The sequence below is a fragment of the Silurus aristotelis genome, assembly GCF_946808225.1.
Source record: "Silurus aristotelis genome assembly, chromosome: 3".
Taxonomy (NCBI): Eukaryota; Metazoa; Chordata; class Actinopteri; order Siluriformes; family Siluridae; genus Silurus; species Silurus aristotelis.
The window spans coordinates 37,580,869-37,605,116 of NC_139576.1; the positions used below are offsets into that span (position 1 = coordinate 37,580,869).

The 24,248-nt window shown below is 41.7% G+C and overlaps 1 long non-coding RNA gene across 1 annotated transcript in view; it reads right to left on the minus strand.

The window, feature by feature from the left end:
- Window positions 1–15,944: 15,944 nt before the first annotated feature.
- Window positions 15,945–24,248, minus strand: part of LOC310723919 — a 29,104-nt gene continuing 20,800 nt past the window's right edge. Inside the window, exon 3 of the long non-coding RNA XR_014532866.1 lies at window positions 15,945–16,019. This is a non-coding gene — a long non-coding RNA (uncharacterized lncRNA). The remainder of the gene's footprint in view (window positions 16,020–24,248) is intronic.

Genomic DNA, 24,248 nt, shown 5'->3' on the forward strand with positions numbered 1-24,248 from the left:
TTGTCGCCAAAATGAGTTTTGACCCGTCACATGGCCATGTTGGGGAAGTTTTCTGATGCCACGTGGTTAAACCTGGACGTGATGTCACATAATACAAATGAGATTAATAATCAGTGTACACGTGTAGAAAACGTTACTGTCCTGTCACCCTGACTCTCCAGCGTTATGCCTCCTCCTGTCTCACCTGAGAAAATTTGTGATGCCGCCTCTTGCCGATTCTGCTCTGGATGTCAGTGTTTCACCTAAGCAATGTTCGCTAACAGAAATGCCCTGCTGGAGAACTTCAGGACTTTCCACTTTGACCTGGTTGTTGAGTGCTGGAGGAGATGAGCTTCAAATGAGGGGTTTCTGTCACAAATTTCACCTTGTGAAAACACCTTATGGTGTGTTTTGAATTCATTGCCTTGGTGTGTTTCTGTCCCATCATTCCCATCAACCATTACCACCTGTACTTAGTTCTACCCTCGGTATCTTCATATCTCCTGATCCTTATTTGTATCTTTAGCCCGTGTTGATAATCTGGGATTATAAGTGATTGTTGCCTTCAGCCTCCAAATGACTGTTAGATTTCACAGAAGAAACAGACGCACACAATCAGCTTCTTCAAGCAGATAGAACATTATGAGGATTTTGAGGACTTCACAAAGTTTAGACAGAGTATACAATAAGTTCTGTGTGTACTGTGTGTATATTCTGTGTGTATATTCTGTGTGTGTGCGTGTCTTGAGTTAACAGTGAAATTAGTGTACAGTGTGTTTCCTTCTGCCTCCTTTTCTTTCTCTCTTTATCCTCGCCATTATTTGTGTATTTTTTGTTTTTACAACCTCCGCAGGGACAATTAAGGGTACGCATGTTTGCCTTTTGTGCACAAATATTGTAATTATCATCATTTCGCAGTCTTCATTTGGACCTCAAAGGGTCGATCGTTATCATTCATTACGGAATAAAGTCGTCTTTCCCTGGACGGTTTCGCGTCGCAATTTCTCATTGAGTTCGAGTTACTGATAAAGCTTTATTTAAACTGTTTATATACAAAAGACTTTAATCGCCTGTGTTTCATCCTGCTGAGAGTGTGTGTGTGTGTGTGTGTGTATGTGTGTGTGTGTTCTGGGTGGAGGCCACGTTGCGCCCTGATTCCTCAGAGATAAAAACACACAGAACATCAACACAACGGAGGGAAATAAATAAAAAGTCAAAGAAAGAAAAGTGTCTCCTTGAGTGAACCTGGATTCATCAGACTCCAACACACATCCAATCTAAACACATCAAATTTACATTCTCACCATTCATTTAACTTTGATATAAACTCAATTAATGTCTTTTATCACCATGTGCTTTTATTCCAGGTGAACCCACACGGCTTTTCGCTAATGGATGCAAGTTGGTAAATTTTTTGACTGAAACTTTAATAATTGTCTGGTGTAAACACAGAAAAGAGCAGCAGTGAGAGATTACGGTGAGATTACAGTGAGATTACGGTGAGATTACAGTGAGATTACAGTGAGATTACGGTGAGATCACAGTGAGATTACAGTGAGATTACGGTGAGATTACAGTGAGATTACGGTGAGATTACGGTGAGATTACAGTGAGATTACAGTGAGATTACAGTGAGATTATAGTGAGATTACAGTAAGCATCATCTGAATAAACTGTCACATTATAGTTTCTTTCTATATATTTCTTTCTTTCTTCACACTAACATGGTGAAAAACTGATTTCATTCTCATTATTTCACACTGTAAATAAAGAATGATCTCAGTGATCACAGAATTTTAATCTGCACCCAGTCTGGTATAAACCCCTGCCCTGGCATGATATTTTCCTATTTTTTTATTTTTTTATTTCTTTGTTTCTTTCTTCCTTTTTCACTCTGTTTTATTTATATATTAGTTATTTTTTATATAAAATGTATTTTACTGTACTTCTTTTTTTTTATTTTTTATAACGTTGTGTGTCCCCAGTCGACCCCCGGAGAGAACATTATCAACACAGACTTTAATAAGAATAATTTTTTCTCACACAGTGTGTGTGTGTGTGTGTGTGTGTGTGTGTGTGTGTGTGTGTGTTAGAACTCAGTTTAGATAATAACAGTGTGTGTTTTTCTGTTAAAACTGAAACACAAACTCATGGTTGCAAGACTGCGCTTGTGCCCTCCGAACAGCAAGTCACTCTGTGTGTGTGTGTGTGTGTGTGTGTGTGTGTGTGTGTGTGTGTGTGTGTGTGTGTGTGTGTGTGAGATCAGAGATGAGGCTGAAAAGCAGATTTCCAGGGAAACTGCTTCACAAAACAAAATGTAAAAACGTTTACTGTGATACAGTGCCATTCAATTACACTAATACAAATACAAATACACACACACACACACACACACACACACACACACACACACACACACAGAGTGACTTGCTCTTCAGAGGGCACATGCATGTAATATATATTATTTAGACAGTGCACTGGTGCTCACAAAATATTGACACTTTGGACACAGTTTTGACATGTTTACTGAGGGTGTACTCACTTTTGTTAGCAGTAATTAGACAATAATGGATGTATGTTGAGTTATTTTTAGGGGACAGTAAATCTGTACTGCTGTACAAATTGCACATTGATACTGTAAAATATATATGAGTTTCATCTCTATAGTTTTGTCCCTCCAGAAGATTCTAAAATAGTTGCAGAAATGTGAGGGGTGCACTTACTTTTGTGTATATGCATTTTATGGACTATTTTCAGCTAAAAAGTGGGTTTTAATGCACAGGAATAAACGCAAAGGAGGAAAGTAAAAAACCAAAAAAAAACATACAAAGACAGAAAACCAATACAATGAGGAAGATAAAGAGGCTGAGTAAGAAAAAAATTACAAGACTTTTTTTGTTGAATCTCTTTTTGCTTTCTGTATAATTCACTTCCTGTGTTTTTTGTTCTGTGGTTCCTGGAGGTCAGACAGAATGGAGGAAGCAATTTGCATAAGGTCAAAGGTCACGGTCATTCACAATGAATAATAAAAAAAAAAAACAGCATCTGAGGCAGAATAAATGCTCATATCATCCGCTCTATAATTACGAGGTTAAAGTGCAGTTTTACTTAAAATTCCTTTAACCAAACATTTTTTTCACATTTGGACTTTTAATAAGTCTTTACATCGTCGTCTGTGACTAATGAGATTTCAGAGTCGTGGCATTTTTCAACGTTACAAATGTGAAAAAAAGATTAAAAACCATACATAATGATTATAAAAAACACACTGCCAATAGGTTGAGAGAAAGAATGTGTTTTTGATATTCTTTATAACCTCTGACTCGAATCAATATGTGCGTTGTTGTGACATTGTTATTTTCGGTGTGACACGGCGTTCCAGAAAAATCCATTATTTATTTCATGGTGGAGTTTTAGCTCCTGATCCCCAGCAGTGGAAAAATCATTTATCAAATATCACTTAGCATTCATGGAATAGAGATGATGTAATTATGCTGAAACCGGTGTGTGTGTGTGTGTGTGTGTGTGTGTGTGTGTGTGTGTGTGTGTGTGTGTGTAAATGCTCTGGTTTTTAAGTAAATGATGGTTAGAAATAATTTTTATGGTTTTATATTTTATATTTTTATGTTACTTATTTATTTTATATACAGTAAATAATAAAAATCACCGTTGTGATGGTGCGAGTGAACAGTTACACTCAAAACGTGACAGCAGTCCGACAACTATTTATATTTCTTTCATATATTCATTTTCTAAGCCAACTAACTGTATATTTTTGGAAAGTTGCTGGGAACTGGAGAACCAGGGGTCACCTACAGAATATGAACTGGGGATCCTTGTGGCAACTCGGGGATATTAGGAAAATGCTTTTACAACTCTGGAGAGCTGAGAATTCTTAGGCAACTATGGAGAAGTGGGGACCCTGGTGGCAACTTTTTGGAAGTGGGGCGCCTGGTGAAAACTCTGGAGAAGTGGGGCGCCTGGTGAAAACTCTGGAGAAGTGGGGACCCTGGTGACAACTCTGGAGAAGTGGGGACCCTGGTGACAACTCTGGAGAAGTGGGGACCCTGGTGACAACTCTGGAGAAGTGGGGACCCTGGTGACAACTCTGGAGAAGTGGGGACCCTGGTGACAACTCTGGAGAAGTGGGGACCCTGGTGACAACTCTGGAGAAGTGGGGACCCTGGTGACAACTCTGGAGAAGTGGGGACCCTGGTGACAACTCTGGAGAAGTGGGGACCCTGGTGACAACTCTGGAGAAGTGGGGACCCTGGTGACAACTCTGGAGAAGTGGGGACCCTGGTGGCAACTTTTTGAAAGTGGGGAACCTGGTGACAACTTTTTGGAAGTGGGGAACCTGGTGACAACTCTGGAGAAGTGGGGACCCTGGTGACAACTCTGGAGAAGTGGGGACCCCTTTGAAAACTCTGACAAATTGGGGACCCTGGTGAAAACTCTATTAAGTTACAAAAGACAAAATAATTTTCAGTGTGTAAGCTGATTCTGTGAAATGCTCCATAATGCTTGTGTTGCTGCCCACATGTGCCTGTGCATGGCCACCATGAAGAATCATTTGATAACCAAGCAGTGCTATGTGAACAGAAACCTTATGACAAGGTTCTGGTTTTGTTGCCTGTACCAGGTTCTGCCTTCCAAGCTTGATTTTCTGCCCCAAAAAAAATGTATAAGAAATTTGATGAATTTCGTGGAGTCTGCCTCTTACATTAAACACTAGCACTGAGCATCAGTCGCCTGTTTCTGCTCCTGCTCCTGCTTGGCCAGTGGTGGTCTCAGGAAATGAAAGAGAACCTGAATAGGGTAACTCCTATTTTCTATCTCTGCTTTATGCCTGCAAAACCCTCAGCTATTGCTTTAACTAGACTTTCCTGCCCATACCTTGATCCCTGAATAGTCTAACTACAAAATCATTGCTCTGTTTCCCAACTCTATTAAAGATGTTGCTGTGGCTCCAGGCTCTGGTGAATACATTGCCACTCCATTTGCTGACTTAAATGAGGATTTTGTTGCGTTACCTTCTGACTTTGGTAAACACATAACCACAACATTTTCTGATTCCTTTGAGGAGGACACGGCTTAAGCTCCAGAGTCTGACAAAGATTACATCACTTCTTCTCTTTACTATAGCAGGTTTTCTCTTTAATGGTAAAGAAAACCGAAGTCATCAGACCAGGTCACTTCCATGGTCCAGTTCTGATGCACATCCATTGTCTGATGCTTACATGCCCTAGGTGGTGTACAGAGCCAGCACGGGCTCTCTGAACGTTCTGCAGCTGCGCAACTCCAAACACAGCAAACTGTGATGTTCTGTGTGTCCAGACTCCTTTCTATCAGAAACCTGACACCGGTTCACCATTTCTCCTTTATATGAGCACGTTTGGTGGGAACAACTTTACCCAGTGAACTCTAACAGTTACAACTCTGACTATAACATCAAGATTTCAGAGTCACTCAGATCCAAACACTCTACCTTTTTATTTTTATTTATTTGCCTTTGTCTAGATATATCTACCTGTTTCATCTCTCTCTCTCTCTCTCTCTCTCTCTCGCTCCTCTCTTTCTTTTATTGTCTCAGTCTTTCTGTTTCAGTCCCACGCTCTCTGTCTGGAGGTTTCAGTAAGTTTACTCTGCTTCCGTTCAGTAAAAGCAATCGCGCATTAAGTAAATGAAAATGTCAGCCAAAGAAGAAGAAGAGGAAAGAGCAAACGTCATCATGGGAAAGAGAGACAGAGAAAAAAGAGAGAGAGAGGGAAAGAGAGAGAGAGAAAAAGAGTTTCACATCTTCAGCATACATAGAGACTGTACAGGAGAAAAGAGAGAGAGAGAGAGAGAGAGAGAGAGAGAGAGAGAGAGAGAGAGAGAGAGAGAGAGAGAGAGAGAGAGAGAGAGATTGTTTTAGGTTAAACAGCTCTTCATTTGGTTATTATTCCTTTTTTTAGGTTTTCACATAATTACATCATACACACAATAAATATGACTAATATTATACTATATTATACATATCAAATACATTTCACAGTTAAACATGTAGTTGTAATAGTATTAAATTAGACGTCAGAAAACTCCTGAATATATATATATAAAATATTTCAATATGTACTGAAATGGAACCAAACCATGAATTTTGTATTACACCTCTGACCCCCAACATGCAAAAACACAGTTTTTAGTTAAACACTTCAAAAATACACACATTTTTTTCAGTTTTCTCGCCCTGATCTTTGTTTCAGTCTAACCCTCAGTTCCATCCGTTCCAGTGTTCTCCACATGTTCCTCTGGAGTGTTGCTCAGGCCTGCTTCTCTCTCTGCCTCGTCTCTGTAGGGGCACGAGGGGTTTACATGCCCCATAGAGGAGGGATTTTGTCAGTTTGTAAGTGAGAGCAGTCAGAGGATGGTGACAGACAGCGAGATTTTCTCAACTGCCTGTAGGTTTTGTTTATGTGTGTGTGTGCGTGTGTGTGTGTGTGTGTGTGTGTGTGTGTGTGAGAGAGAGACAGAGAACTGCTGCTGGAGTGGTGATAAAACACTTCCTGCTTTAAAGTGCGTACTTCTCCCTTAGGCCCTAAAATCTACCTGCATGTTAAAAGCAGAAAACAGGCCTGAAAACTTCACTCATCTTTCTCAAGCTCGAGGGGAACGACATCACACACAAACACACACACACACACACACACACACACACACACACACACACACACACACACACACACACACACACCTGTCAGCAAGTTAACATGCAGTGTTTCATCTCAGACACACAAACACCACTAATGATGACACCACCTTCCTTGTCCCAAGTCTAGAGAACACTGTACAGTGGAAGCTGATGGCATGTGACAGGAACACACACACAAACACACACACACACACACACACACACACACACACACACTTTATCTAGCATTAGTGTGTAGCGTTCCCTGTCCTGTTTCACAATAACTCCATTCACTGTCTTCTTCACTCTGAAATCCCATTTGAGACACTGCTCAGCTCCATTCACAACCCACTGTGGGAATGTTTTCTATGTGTGTGTGTGTGTGTGTGTGTGTGTGTGTGTGTGTGTGAGAGAGTGTGTGCTGTCAAACACCCCCCCTTACCCACTTGTCCACTTCCTTTTTAAATAGGGATCACAGACACAAAGCAGCCGACCAAAGGTCACTAAGGAGGCTGCGTTTAACTGGCTTAGAATTGGGATTTAACCGCTTGGCTGAAACCTGATACACTGGCACAGATCTCTGTTTTTTGGGATTTTTTTTTAAAGATGGCGTTTGCAATTTTACAGTTTTCCCAAACGCAGGGTTTAAAGGACAAATTTGGTCCCATCAGGTTTGATTAAAGCTGCTAAAAGACCAGGTCAATACATAAACACTAAGAATCCTGACTATTTCTTCAAAACACACACACACGCACAAGTAACATATCAATAATATTACACAGGCACAAACACACAAAACCAATATGTACACATTAAATGTAACTATAAATGGATAAAAATAGACGTTTTAAGGGGAATAAAGCACTTGTGTGATTCTGCTCAAAATTTTGCAGAGACTGAAGCATGAGATTGCTATGATTGAAATATATCTCACTCCACATTCAGTCACCAATAATATTCTCATAAAAGTTTTAAAGTAATTATGTGCGCTTTAAATTACGTAAATCATCAGGACACCAAACGGGACTTTTTGTTTCCACATGGATGCTTTTAATTTATATCTGTGTAAAGAAAGGATGTGTGTTAAAGGTTTTAATGTCGGCTCTGTTATATTTTAATAAAAAAAAAAAAGATTTTTAACAGTTTTTTGTCAGGGTGCGAGTGAATCAGGAGGCGGAAGCCGGGCTGCACGTGGAGGAGAAGCGCAGCCGGTACAGGATTGTGGAGTCCGAATGGAACAGAACACATAGAGTCCTGCATGCAACAATGAACACATACAGCAGTACGTAACGTCCAACAGATTCAATAACAAACAAGGGAGTGAGTGTGAGTGAGGAGCTTATGTAGGAGCGGGGTGGAGTGATGATGAGCTCCAGGTGTGTGTAGTTAAGCCTGGAGCTCCAGAGAGAGCAGATGCATGAGTGACAACAAGCCCCAGGTGTGCGTGGTTAAGCCTGGAGCTCCAGGGAGAGCAGATGCATGAGAGCCACAAAAGGGGGCGTGGCAGGTGGATCCCTGACAGTTTTAATATTATAATAATAATAATAATAATAATAATAAGCTGCACTCTTCTGGAAAGATGATTTACTAGCTTTTGTGGAGATTTATTCAGTCACAAGGTTGTTTATACAGTTGAGCAGTTATTGAGTTGCTAAAAGGGGTCAAAAGTGGCAGCTTGATGTGGCTGAGATTTAAACTCATGACCTTCAAATCCAATTTCCAATGCCTTTACCACTAAGATCCCAACTCTCTATGCATTCACATTCATCCCAAAAGTGTTCAATAGGTTTGGAACTCTGTAATGGGAGATCTTTCAACAAATCCAACCCATGGATAGCAGATCTTCAAGAAACTGGCTTTGTGCACAGGATTGTTGTCATTCCGGAACCGTAAATTGTCATACTGGAGAAAGTTTCATTCTAAAACATCCAAAGACGTCACACACATAGAATGCATCCGGTTACACTTTGTTCATTTTGTTGGCATTGGTGTGGCCTCCGTCAGCCAGAGGTCATGCAGAGGCGCCAATTAGTGGCATGTGCGGTAGCATGTGGAGGGCGTCGGGGCCAAATGAAGCGCAGCGGGGACCGTTTCACACGCACACGTGGTGTTAAACGAAACACACCATCCAGCCAATCAGCCTCCCCTGGAGAAGGAGCTCAATCTGGGATTTAAGTGCACTTCAACCTAGTTTCAATTCAACTTAAAAAAAAAAAAAAGTAGTGTACACTAGGGCCTTAAAGTCCTGCAGCCAGACGGATCAGGTTCATGAAGGCCTATTTCTTAAACCCACACACACCCACACACACACACACACACACACACACACACACACACAGTGAAAACCTTGTATCAGATTCAGTCCTAAATAAATCCACTCGGAGCAGGACAAAAGAAAAGACATCTCGTGATATTTGATTGACAGGCGTGGCTCCTTTTATTCCGTTAATAAATCACAAGCGTAATCAGATTCTTACAGACGCAGAGATCGACGTGTGAACGCCGGCGGAACAGGATTGCGATTTTTTTGGGGTCCTGATCAATTCAGGACAGAGGAGATACCGCAGGAGCGTTTTTTTGTCCCTTGACTGGAGCACAATGGAGCCGTTTGAAGTAGCAAAATATATATATGAAAAGATGCGCATGAGAAATGAAAGGGAGGAAAAAGAAATGGCACACGCTCGTTTATCCGGACTAAAGGAGACGAAAGGGATCACAAAAGAATCAAATATATAACCCGATGGAGTAAGCGTGCAGTTACAGGAAGAAAAACCTGTTAGAACTTTTATCCTGAAAGCCAGTAAAGCTTCAAATCTCACATTCATGAAAAATGAATTTCTAAAGCTCAGCACCGCTGGAGCTCCTCAGAGGTAGCATAAAACTCTCCCTTCACTTGAACTAGCAGACCTAAACTTGTTCCAGAATCACACAATGTGCACAAAGCCAGATGATCTACTTTTCATGGGTTGGAAGATGTAGAAGATCTCATGCTATAGAGCTCCAACCCTATTGGGATAAATGTAAACACAGACTGCACCCAAGGAACCTCCTCACCTTCTCACCTACATCACTTTACTAACATCCTTGTGGCTGAATTAATCTCCATAAAATCTAGTGGAACATCTTCCCAGAAGAGTGGAGCTCATTATAACAGCACATGAAGACTACATGTGGAACGAGATGCTCCAAAAGCTTTACATACCAATCTTATGGTCAGGTGTCCACAAACCTTTGGCCACACAGTAACATGGCAAACCCAGAATGTGGTTAGGAACATGAGGAACATGACATGGTGTAAGAATAGATTCTTTTCTTTCTTTAAACTTGAATCTTGTTCTCTTTGCAGAACGGACATCTTTCCACAAAATCAATACTTCCTTCGATTTTTCTGTCATTTCTGTTTGTTGTTTCTGTAAAAAAATCGTGGCAAAGTCACATGACAGACAGATCTCGTCTATTTATTTAAAAAAAGAAGGATTTTTGGGATCAGAAAAAAACATGATGAAGGACTGACGAGGATTTGGAGTTCTCCTCTGCAGAGCTTCTGTTTCATGCTCCATACAGCCAGATCTTAAAAATGTTTGCGTTCAAATAATCCATCAAATCGAGTCGCAAAGCATTTCTGAAGGAGTGGAGCTTATAATAACCGGGAACACGGAGGAATAAATCAGGAATTAGATGCTCAACAAGGTGTGGGGGTTTGAGGGTGCACAAACTTTTGAATGTTAATATATATTTCCTCAACCTGGAGACTGAACATTCCTACGGCTCAGTAAATTCATATTTTTCACAATTAAATTTAAAAAAACAGCCTCTAATAAAAAACTGAATTTTCCTCCTGTGACTCTGCAGGAAGTTGCACTGAAGACCTGTGGAGGATCTCAAAGTTCCTTCAAGATCTTCTATTAAATATAAACCTGAACACTGATGGTGTTGAAGCCGGGCTCACATCACACCTGTGGTGTTATTTAACACTGATACCTGCCTGAGACACTGCGTGTTTTATTACCTGTGTGTTTAATAATATAAATAAACAAACAAACAAAAAAAAAAAAAAAGAAAGAATGAAAAGAGAAGAAAAGTTACATATGTGTCACGGTTGCGGAGTGACTGAAGCAAAAACCGGAGTTGTGAGCAAGCAGGTTTTAATGAAGAAACGAAACAAGGTAAAGTAAACCAAAACAGTGAACGAAAAGCAAAGAGTTCTTCGTAGAGGAAGACCAGAGCGGTCTCGGGAGGGATAGAGATCGCGGCAATATCCACAGGAACGTAGAAAGTTGTTTGCTGAGTCTTAAACGTTCTCCTAAGTGAATAAGTAGAACTGACGGTGAATGAGAGGAGGCGAGGGGTTTATGTAGGGCTGCGGTTATTAAGCCGCAGGTGCCGGTACTCAGTATGATGGGGACAGACTACGTGTGTGTGTGTAGAGCTGAGGGATGGCGTGGCAGGCTGTCACCTGACACCCAGGAGCAGCGCCTGGGGTGACCCCTACCCCGGGGCGTCGGACGGAGCGGGTGAGCCGCGTGAAAGTCTACCAGGAGAGCCGGGTCCAGGACATTCTGCCGGGGCACCCACAATCGCTCCTCAGGACCGAAGCCCTCCCAATCGACCAGGTACTCCAGTACACGGCCTCTCCGGCGCGAGTCAAGCACCTCGCGCACTGTGTACACCGTCGGCTTGTCTAGGACCTCTGGCAGCAGGGGGTTCCTGCTAGCCCCAGGAGGTGGCTAAGCCGGCGCGCGAAAAGGTTTCAGTCGAGACACGTGAAACACGGGGTGAATCCGGTACCGAGGAGGGAGTTCGAGCTGATAGGAAACCTTGTTGACCTGACAAACCACCCGGAACGGGTTAATGAATCGGGGGCTCAGTTTCCTGCACAAGAGACGGAGCCGCAGGTCACTCGTGGAATGCCACACCCTTTCCCCCGGCCAGTAGGACGGGGACTCCAGTCGTCGCGCGTCTGCATGTCTCTGTGTATTACGGAGTTGAAAGGAAGAGGGCGAGGCCTTTCCGTTTTTGGACCCCAGTCAGTAGGTGAGGGTGTAGCTGAACCGGGTGAAGAACAGGGCCCATTGGGCTTGTCTAGAGTTCAGCCTCTTGGCCTCTCTGAGGTATTGCAGGTTCTTGTGGTCTGTGATCACCACGAATGGGTGTTTTGCCCCCTCCAGCCAGTGCCTCCACCCCGGTGGAGTCCACTTTGTCCACGACAAAGAGACGTTCAGGGTCCGAGTGGTTGAGGAGTGGAGCTACGCAGAACCAATCCCGGAGCACCTGGAATGCCTCGAGGAGGGAGGTGAGTGGGGCTGTGACCTGGCTGAAACCCCATATGAAGCGACGGTAGAAGTTGGCAAACCCCAGGAACCTCTGCAACTTCTCCACGGAGCCGAGGGGTGGCCACTCCCGCACCGCCTGCACTTTCCTTTGGTCCATTTGGATTTCCTTTGGAGCTGATCACATAACCGAGGAACTGGACCAGGGTTTGGTGGAACTCGCACTTAGGGAGATTGGGGTATAGCTGGTGCTTTCGCAGGAGCTCCAGCACTTGGGTCACATGGTTGTGATGTTCTTGAGGCGTCTGGAAGTAGACCAGAATGTCATCGATGTAGACAATGACGGATCGGTGTAGGAACGGCCGGAACACCTTGTTCATGAATCCCTGGAACACGGCCGGTGAGATTGAAAGGCCGTATGGCCTGACCCGGTACTCGTAGTGGCCAGCGGGAGTGATGAAGGCGGTCTTTCACTCGTCTTCTTTCTGGATACGCACGAGGTTCTAGGCACTAATGAGGTCTAGCTTGGTGAAGTAGCGTGCCTTCTCTAGTGCGGCAGGGACAAGCGGGAGCGGATAAGGGAGAGGCGCGATGAGGGCATTGAGGCTCCGGTAGTCAATACATGGCCGGAGGCCCACGTCCTGCTTCGCCACGAAGAAGAAGCTCAAGGCAGCGGGATAGGAGGACGGGGTGATGAAACCCTGGTGGGATAGGGACAGACTACGTGTGTGTGTGTAGAGCTGAGGGATGGCGTCGCAGGCTGTCCCCTGACAATATGTGTATTACTGTATATACAAATCACTTTATTTTAATAGATTTTTTTTAAGGTATTTTCACAGGCTGTAGAAATCTATAAGAATTAGATTTATTTATATTTATTTGATTTATATTATTATATTAGTATATAGCACATTATATACAGTATATAATTTTTATTGTATATTTTCAGTTATTATAAACAGCTGTTTTTATAGCAGTGCCTGTAGGTGTGTATCTGTGGTGTGTGTTGTGTATTTATTGTGTAATTGTGTGTGTTTTATCCACAGATGGAATGAAATGAGGAAATCGAAGGCACTTAATGTTGAGAGGCACCGACAACTCATTACCTGTGTGTGTGTGTGTGTGTGTGTGTGTGTGTGTGTGTGTGTGTGTGTGTGTGTGTGTGTGTGTACCCAGTGTTCCCCACGGGAGCTCGTGCTTCTGTACATTAAGGTTGCAGAGCCCAGATTACAGTGTGTGTGTAATCGATGCAGCAGCGTCCGAAATGAAATTAACATATTTTTAATCTTTGCTCTTTATCCCACCCCCTCAACACACACACACACACACACACACACACACACACACACACACACACACACACACACACACACACAAGGCGTTGTTTTGGCTGACAGTGTGGACGCTCGAGCCAAAAGGTTTAATGAGCGATGCGGTTATTGACATGCGACGTTTTCACGTGATTAAACCACACCATAGAGAGAGAGAGAGAGAGAGAGAGAGAGTTTCACCTGCTCTTCTTCCTTCTCTTCCTCTTCCTCCTGCTCTTCTTCCTTCTCTTCTTCCTGCTCTTCCTCTTCCTCCTGCACTTCTTCCTTCTCTTCCTACTGCTCTTCCTCCTTCTCTTCTTCTTTCTCTTCCCCTCCCCCTTGCTCTTCTTCCTTCTCTTCCTCTTCCTCCTGCACTTCTTCCTTCTCTTCCTCCTGCACTTCTTCTTCTCTTCCTCTTCCTCCTGCACTTCTTCTTCTCTTCCTCCTTCTCCTGCTCTTCTTCCTTCTCTTCCTCTTCCTCCTGCTCTTCTTCCTTTTCTTCCTCCTGCACTTCTTCTTCTCTTCCTCTTCCTCCTGCACTTTTTCCTTCTCTTCCTCCTGCTCTTCCTCTTCCTCCTGCTCTTCTTCCTTCTCTTCCTCTTCTTTGTTCTCTTCCTCCTGCACTTCTTCTTCTCTTCCTCTTCCTCCTGCACTTCTTCTTCTCTTCCTCTTCCTCCTGCACTTCTTCCTTCTCTTCCTCCTGCACTTCTTCTTCTCTTCCTCCTGCACTTCTTCCTTCTCTTCCTCCTGCTCTTCCTCTTCCTCCTGCTCTTCTTCCTTCTCTTTCTCCTGCACTTCTTCCTTCTCTTCCTCCTGCACTTCTTTCTTCTCTTCCGCTTCCTCCTGCTCTTCTTCCTACTCTTCCTCCTTCTCATCCTCTTCCTCCTGCTCTTTCTCCTTCTCTTCTTCCTTCTCTTTCTCTTTCTCCTGCACTTTTTCCTTCTCTTCCTCCTGCACTTTTTCCTTCTCTTCCTCCTGCACTTCTTCCTTCTCTTCCGCTTCCTCCTGCTCTTCTTCCTTCTCTTCCTCCTTCTCATCCTCTTGCTCCTGCTCTTTCACCTGCTCTTCTTCCTTCTCTTCCTCTTCCTCCTGCACTTCTTCCTTCTCTTCCTACTGCTCTTCCTCCTTTTCTTTTTATTTCTTTTCCTCTTCCCTTTGCTCTTCTTCCTTCTCTTCCTCTTCCTCCTGCACTTCTTCCTTCTTTTCCTCCTGCACTTCTTCTTCTCTTCCTCTTCCTCCTGCTCTTCTTCCTTCTCTTCCTCTTGCTCTTCTTCCTTCTCTTCCTCCTGCACTTCTTCTTCTCTTCCTCTTCCTCCTGCACTTTTTCCTTCTCTTCCTCCTGCTCTTCCTCTTCCTCCTGCTCTTCTTCCTTCTCTTCCTCTTCTTCGTTCTCTTCCTTCTGCACTTCTTCTCTTCCTCCTGCACTTCTTCTTCTCTTCCTCCTGCACTTCTTCTTCTCTTCCTCTTCCTCCTGCACTTCTTCTTCTCTTCCTCTTCCTCCTGCACTTCTTCTCTTCCTCTTCCTCCTGCACTTTTCCTTCTCTTCCTCCTGCACTTCTTCCTTCTCTTTCTCTTCCTACTGCACTTCTTTCTTCTCTTCCGCTTCCTCCTGCTCTTCTTCCTTCTCTTCCTCCTTCTCATCCTCTTCCTCCTGCACTTCTTCCTTCTCTTCCGCTTCCTCCTGCTCTTCTTCCTTCTCTTCCTCCTTCTCATCCTCTTCCTCCTGCTCTTTCTCCTTCTCTTCTTCCTTCTTTTCCTCTTCCTCCTGCTCTTCTTCCTTCTCTTCCTCTTCCTCCTGCACTTCTTTCTTCTCTTCCTCCTGCACTTCTTCCTTCTCTTCCTCTTTCTCTTCTTCTTTCTCTTCCTCTTCCCTTTGCTCTTCTTCCTTCTCTTCCTCCTGCACTTCTTCCTTCTCTTCCTTTTCGTCCAACTTACCACCTCCCTCTTTTCCACTTCCTCCTGCTTTTTATCTTCCTCTTGTTTTTCCTGCTCTTCCTCTCCTTGTCTCCTCTTTTTTCTTATCGATCTATTCTGACAGACTGATCATCTTTTTATCTCTCATCCTCCTCTCAATCCTCTTCTTCCCCAGGATTTGATGTTGAACAGAGAGGAGAGAGAGGATGAGTGGGTGATGTGTGTTTTGGTTCTTCTCCTCGTTCTTGCATTGATCTGTGAGGTTTGTGTTAAATATTCATCACCTCCTCATCTTTACTCGTATTGATCACCAACAGCTCCATCACAGCTACAGTACACACTTTTATTCCTTTATTTCAACACACACACACACACACACACACACACACACACACACACACACACACACACACACACACACACACACACCTTTTTTTCACATTAACGCAACTCTGTTGTGTCATAATCAGTCTTCTCAGACAGATCTTCTTTACCACACAAACAATTCTGCATGGAACAAATGATTTCAGTGAACAAGGTCACAAAGTCAAAACCCCTCACTCCTGGTGAGTTTTTTATCCTCTTCAGTTGTTGTTTGTTTCTCCAGACGGAATAAAAGACAGATAGTTTGTCAATATGGAAATTTTCCAGAAACACAACAGTTTCATTGTTTATTTGTATATTTTAAAATTTTTTGTTGCCATTTTTATTTAAATTAAAATTATTATTATTTTTTTAAAACAAACATTTAAGTAATAATAATTATCTTCTCCTGCTCTTCATCCTACTCTTCCTCATCTCCTGCTCTTCCTCATCTCTTACGCCCTTCTCTTCCCACTGCTGTTCATCTCCCTCTCTTTCTTTTCTCTCCTCCTGTAGATGAATGATTTACCTTTACATATTTAATAGACAGTTTTTTTCTCCTTACAGTCGATATGTTTGTTGTTTCCTGAATGAAGTGGAGTTCAGTGTAATTGAAGTTGACGAGTTTAATGGTTGTGTAATGAGGGTAATTGTGCTGATTGTGTGGCTCTTCACTATTCCACCTGAGACAGGAAATACCTCTTCTTTTATTTATTAGAAACATAAGCATTACCTGCTGGGCCGTGACCCATTTCTCCGGATTATCCCTTCCTCCGTCCATTTTATGGAAAACATATTTACTCGGAGCAGCCATGCAAATTATTAGTGACTGCGACTGCGCGCTGATAACGCTAACGCTAACGCTAACGTCTTCCCTTCAGCCGCGCGCCATGTATAAATTATATTCCTCTGAACAGATTTCATCACCATCACACACACACACACACACACAGTGAATGTACAGTATTAATTAGCAGCTGATTTCTGCAGGTGTGTGTGTGTGTGTGTGTGTGTGTGTGTGTGTGTTATTAGATGATAAATAATGGATTGATAAACTCCAGCTGATGATGAAAGTCAAGAAATAAAAATGTAAAAACGGTCTGCTGCTCCAGTAGCACTCGCTGAGTTTTTGGAATTCAAACAATTTACAGACGTATTGGAGATGTTGTGAGATGTTGTGAGATGTCATTAGTTGTAAGATGTAAAATTTGAGCTGTGAGATGTTGTGAGGAAGTTTTTATTTTGTTTTGCTGGAAGAATTTTTCACTTTTTACGCATCCCTCTATAGACACTCATTTATCTTCAGGCCACATTCCTCTCTCTCTCTCTCTCTCTCTCTCTCTCTCTCTCTCTATCTCTCTCTCTGTCTCTTTCTCTCTCTCTCTCTCTCTCTCTCTCTCTCTGTCTCTCTCTCTCTCTTTCCCTCTTTCTCTCTTTTGTTTCAGTGTGTGAATTGCGAGCGATATGCCGGCGTTCCTGTGATGCTTCCTGTGTCTGAGCACAATGAAATAAAAGCTGAACAAAAAGGCGGACGTGAGTTTACAGTCAGAAGGCACCTTCATCTCCATTCACATTAAGTCTGTGTTATGTTAATTAATTTACACGCACACAAACGAATAGCGTATAAAAGGAGCGATGTGTGAGCCGCAGGAACGTCCTCACGTGTCAGAAACGTGCACAGAATTAAAGGCAGTTACAATAGTTTTTAATTAACGATAACGATCTGCGCTAACGAACGCAGCCTCGTCAGATCCCCACTAACGATTAGCTTTCAGACCAACAGCGCTTCATTTTCACAAGAACAGATCTCAAAATGTGTGTGTGTGTGTGTGTGTGTGTGTGTGTGTGTGTGTGCGTGTGTGTGTGTGTGTGTGTGTGTGTGTGTGTGTGTGAAGGCTTTTGTGGTTTTCTTTTACAAACTTTGGGACTTTTCCACAAAATGAAGGCCATTCCACCAACACTCACACACACACACACACACACACACACACACACACACACACACACACACACACACACACACAATGTGTCAACAGTCAGTGGGGTTTTTTTGTGATTTTTTTTGTGAATATAGACAGACAAATTGACGATAACTAGCCAGATGTGTGGACAGGCAAACAGCCAAACATGTGTAGACAGACAGACAGACAGACAGACAGACAGACAGACAGACAGACAGACAGATAATACACTACAGACAGACAGACAGACGTGTAGACAGACAGATGATAGATAGACATACATACATACAGATTTGTAGACAGACAAACAGACAGACAAATGTCTATATAGACAGACAGACATGACGACAGACAGACAAACAGACAGACAGACAGACAGACGGGTAGACAAACAGTCAGGCAGACAGATAGACAGACAGGAAAACAGAGAGATAGACAGATAGATAGACTGGCTGTCAGAGAGACAGACAGACAGGCAGACACACAGACAGGCAGACAGACAGACAGACAGAAATTCAAACAGGTGGTTCTGAGATGTTGATTGTATTGACCCGAGGCAGAACTGCATTATGGGAGAAGCTGATAGAGCTGACATGGCCAGCAGGGACAGAGGGAGGTTACACACTCAGTCGTGGTGTGTGTGGAGCAGGTCAGAGTAGAACAGCGATTTCCTCCAAACCACACAACCTAATAAATATCATGTTTTCTTTCCTAACACACACACACACACACACACACACACACACACACACACACACACACACACACGTGTCTCTTTGTCTTCTTTTTCCCATATAAACTACACCCTGTACATCTTTAGCAGCACTGTGATTTAGAAGGCGGGGGAGGGGTTTTATCGTGTATTATTGCAGTTAAGAAACCTTTTTATAATAAAGATGTGATTAAAATCCGTTTCTATAGTAACTGCTCATTCACATTAAAACAAATCATGTTATTAAATGAAGTAACACAGAGCGTAAGCAGAAGTGTGGTGTGGTGTTCAGGGAAGGAGCCTCCAGTGTCGGAGCAGTTTACAGTCTGTGGTTCCTCAATAACACGATCACTGAAAGCTGTGCTTTTTATCCAGTTATAGTTACACACTATATTACATTATAGCAGCTATAAACTCATCACTCTGAGCCATTTACTACTAGAAATGCCACGAGACCATCAGTGTAGATAACCCAGTGTAGATCCTAAGAGGAATCTGGAAGCTTAATGGTCCTAATGGTGTTCTACCAACATAAAACAAAGATGTTCCTATAGGTATCAGTTATAACAAATCACCACGAGAAGGCATCACATATCAGTAGTGCTTCCTTCAAACCAGTATAAAGTAAAATAACCATTAAAACCTTTACAATCTCTATGACGAATTGTGTTGCATAATAAATGGTAGAAAAATTTTCTGACCAATCAGATTACAGCATTTCAGCTGAGCACTGGGAAAACAGTGTTTTATAATTAAAAATAACGTTTTAAATAAAATAGAGGAGTTATTGATATTAAAGGTGGAATGAGTAAAGGATGGAGAGATGACAGGAAATAAAAGACGAGCATAAAGATAGACAGATTTTATGATATGGAGATTATACAGGTTAATTATTACACACACAATTACTCTAATAAATTATTAAATAAATATCATAATACAGTCAACAGGGGAGATATACATCTCTCTCTCTCTCTCTCTCTCTCTCTCTCTCTCTCTTTCTCTCTCTCTCTCTCTCTCTCTCTCTCTCTCTTTCTCTCTGTGTAATGTTAATACAAACCCGTCAGTGTATTCTCAGAGGGATCTGAGACAAGTTTGAATCCATTTTATTGACTGAGGTCAGATTTAATCTCGTCCCTTAATCAGTATAAGAACCCAAATCTGTCTTAAAGTTTCAGTTTCAAATGTTATTTATTTGTTTTATTTCGATGTGTTTGTTTTATAAATTATACATTGTTACATTTTTTTGTTGTATAACTTTTATTTTCTTTTAAATTCTAATATTTTATGAAATATTTTATATATTTATATTTGAAATGCTATTTATTTAGTTTTCAGCTAAAAATATAGAAAATTTTGAAAAGAATGATTCATTTTTATATCAATAAAAAGCAGTGTGTGTGTGTGTGTGTGTGTGTGTGTGTGTGTGTGTGTGTGTGTGTGTGTGTGTGTGTGTGTGTGAGTGTACGTGTAATCAGATCACCAGATTTGATTTTTTTAAGGTTATTGATCATTGTTGTCATGATAGGATCAATAAACACTGACTCAAGTTGAGTTATATTTGAATCTCATTTGTTTCTCTTCCCTGAGCAATAACGACGCAGCGCCTCAAAACCCTTTCTACTTTTGTTTCCAGAAATTTTCCTCACGTTAGCATGAAACTGCTACAGGTTCCGTCTGGAAAAAAGCCTCCGCGTTACAAAAGGCCAGTGTGTGAGCGCCGTGTGAGGCTGTAGAAAAAAAGAAAAGAAACGGATGGGGCGATTGTTGAGGCATTGAGAAGGAGGAAGAAGAAGAAGCAGGAGGAAAAAAAACACCCCAATCGGAGGAAAGTGTGGAAGTGAAGCATCTTGGGATAAAAGAGAGGGAGAAAGAGTTCCTGTGGAGCTCTGTCCCTCTCACTCGTCACTCTATTCATCCCATCTTTTCTTCGCTTTCTAGAGGCTCGGCTATAATTGAGCTTTAATTGGGTAAAAATGAAAACTGTGTCCACCTTCATAAGCGCTTTTCTCTGCTTTCAGACGAAACGTTACGGGGATCAGAACACACACGGAACAGAGCATTTGCACACCAATTTATATTACACACACACACACACACACACACACACACACACACACACACACACACACACACACACATATATATATATATATATATATATATTATAAAATATTCTTTTATTTCAGAAAGTTATTGTACAGAGACAAGAATGTACATAGAATAAAGATTTAAACGATTTCACACTAAAAATAAATCTATTTTCACGAAGTTCACATTTACACAACTTTCAGGAGAATTAAGCAGAACACAACATTTTTATTTTATGTGGGAAAAAATATCAACAATAGTGTTATGGAATAACCCAAACCTGGATTTTTTTATTTATTCTGTTTTATATTCGTACACACACACACACACACACACCCACACACACACACACACACACACACACTTTTTTCTAAACACTGAGTCACTCTGGGTTCTTTAGCGAGCCGCTCCTTCGTGCTTTTGTTCGAGTCGCACTCGACTTTAAAAGCCCTTTTCAGGGGGCATGAATGCCCTTCGTTTCAGCTCAAAGGACTTTACATCGATAGCGCGGAGAGGAATAAAAAGGGACGAAAGACAATGAAGACAAAAAGAAAAGACGCAAAAAAGCTTTTTGGGATTCCATTATGCACCGCGTTCTTCTCGTTCTTCAGGAAATAATGCGCCTCGCCGTAATGTGCTTTTCTGAAAAAAAGGGGAAAAAAGTATACTTGGGCCGTGTACACGAAGGAGGGAGAAAGTGAACAGTGATTTCCTTTTTTCTTTCTTTTTTTTTCGCATCGAGCATTCATTTTTTGTGTTGAATTTGTGCATCAGGAACATTTTAGTGGCCACCAAAACCTGTAGCATAGTAACTGTCATGAAGAAGAAAGAATAAAGAAAATAAAGTCTGTTGACTTACTGTCAATTAAGTGTTACATCACTCAGAGCAATTACACTGAAAATAAACTGACACGGGATCCGATTTCTAGATCTATCAGACTCAAATACTCCATAATCCTTCTCTATCAGACTCCAATACTCCATAATCCTCTCTATTAGACTCCAATACTCCATAATCCTCTCTATCAGACTCCAATACTCCATAATCCTTCTCTATCAGACTCCAATACTCCAGAATCCCTCTCTATCAGACTCCAATACTCCATAATCCTCTCTATCAGACTCCAATACTTCATAATCCTCTCTATCAGACTCCAAATACTCACAGAATCCTCTCTATCAGACTCAATACTCCATAATCCTCTCTATCAGACTCCAATACTCCATAATCCTCTCTATCAGACTCCAATACTCCATAATCCTCTCTATCAGACTCCAATACTCCATAATCCTTCTCTATCAGACTCCAATACTCCATAATCCTCTCTATCAGACTCCAATACTCCATAATCCTCTCTATCAGACTCCAATACTCCATAATCCTCTCTATCAGACTCCAATACTCCATAATCCTCTCTATCAGACTCCAATACTCCATAATCCTCTCTATCAGACTCCAATACTCCATAATCCTTCTCTATCAGACTCCAATACTCCATAATCCTTCTCTATCAGACTCCAATACTCCATAATCCTCTCAATCAGACTCCAATACTCCATAATCCTCTCAATCAGACTCCAATACTCATAATCCTTCTCTATCAGGACTCCAATACTCCATAATCCTTCTCTATTAGACTCCAATACTCCATAATCCTTCTCTATCAGACTCCAATACTCCATAATCCTCTCTATCAGACTCCAATACTCCATAATCCTTCTCTATCAGACTCCAATACTCCATAATCCTCTCTATCAGACTCCAATACTCCATAATCCTTCTCTATCAGACTCCAATACTCCATAATCCTCTCTATCAGACTCCAATACTCCAAAATCCTCTCTATCAGACTCCAATACTCCATAATCCTCTCTATCAGACTCCAATACTCCATAATCCTTCTCTATCAGACTCCAATACTCCATAATCCTTCTCTATCAGACTCCAATACTCCATAATCCTCTCTATCAGACTCCAATACTCCATAATCCTTCTCTATCAGACTCCAATACTCCATAATCCTTCTCTATCAGACTCCAATACTCCATAATCCTCTCTATCAGACTCCAATACTCCATAATCCTTCTCTATCAGACTCCAATACTCCATAATCCTCTCTATCAGACTCCAATACTCCATAATCCTCTCTATCAGACTCCAATACTAAATAATCCTCTCTATCAGACTCCAATACTCCATAATCCTTCTCTATCAGACTCCAATACTCCATAATCCTCTCTATCAGACTCCAATACTCCATAATCCTTCTCTATCAGACTCCAATACTCCATAATCCTCTCTATCAGACTCCAATACTCAAATAATCCTCTCTATCAGACTCCAATACTCCATAATCCTCTCTATCAGACTCCAATACTCCATAATCCTCTCTATCAGACTCCAATACTCCATAATCCTCTCTATCAGACTCCAATACTCCATAATCCTCTCTATCAGACTCCAATACTCCATAATCCTTCTCTATCAGACTCCAATACTCCATAATCCTCTCTATCAGACTCCAATACTCCATAATCCTCTCTATCAGACTCCAATACTCCAATACTCCATAATCCTCTCTATCAGACTCCAATACTCCATAATCCTCTCTATCAGACTCCAATACTCCATAATCCTTCTCTATCAGACTCCAATACTCCATAATCCTCTCTATCAGACTCCAATACTCCATAATCCTCTCTATCAGACTCCAATACTCCAATACTCCATAATCCTCTCTATCAGACTCCAATACTCCATAATCCTCTCTATCAGACTCCAATACTCCATAATCCTTCTCTATCAGACTCCAATACTCCATAATCCTCTCTATCAGACTCCAATACTAAATAATCCTCTCTATCAGACTCCAATACTCCATAATCCTTCTCTATCAGACTCCAATACTCCATAATCCTCTCTATCAGACTCCAATACTCCATAATCCTCTCTATCAGACTCCAATACTCCATAATCCTCTCTATCAGACTCCAATACTCCATAATCCTTCTCTATCAGACTCCAATACTCCATAATCCTCTCTATCAGACTCCAATACTCCATAATCCTCTCTATCAGACTCCAATACTCCAATACTCCATAATCCTCTCTATCAGACTCCAATACTCCATAATCCTCTCTATCAGACTCCAATACTCCATAATCCTCTCTATCAGACTCCAATACTCCATAATCCTTCTCTATCAGACTCCAATACTCCATAATCCTCTCTATCAGACTCCAATACTCCATAATCCTTTCTATCAGACTCCAATACTCCAATACTCCATAATCCTCTCTATCAGACTCCAATACTCCATAATCCTCTCTATCAGACTCCAATACTCCATAATCCTCTCTATCAGACTCCAATACTCCATAATCCTTCTCTATCAGACTCAAATACTCCATTATCCTCTCTATCAGACTCCAATACTCCATAATCCTCTCTATCAGACTCCAATACTCCATAATCCTCTCTATCAGACTCCAATACTCCATAATCCTCTCTATCAGACTCCAATACTCCATAATCCTCTCTATCAGACTCCAATACTCCATAATCCTCTCTATCAGACTCCAATACTCCATAATCCTCTCTATCAGACTCCAATACTCCATAATCCTCTCTATCAGACTCCAATACTCCATAATCCTCTCTATCAGACTCCAATACTCCATAATCCTCTCTATCAGACTCCAATACTCCATAATCCTCTCTATCAGACTCTGTCATTTCCATCTTTCAAAAAATGTTGAATGTTTGAATAGAGCTCATGTGTCAAGTTTGCGTTTTTGTTGTTTTCTCTAAGTAAAGAATACGAAATGCAGAAGAAAGAGGAGCTAACCAAAAGAAAGAAAAGAGAGAGAGAGAGAGAGAGAGAGAGAGAGAGAGAAAGAGAGAGAGAGAAATGACAACAATCTATTTGCTTACAAACTTCAAAAGAAAATAAATATCCTCAGAGAGCGGGAGG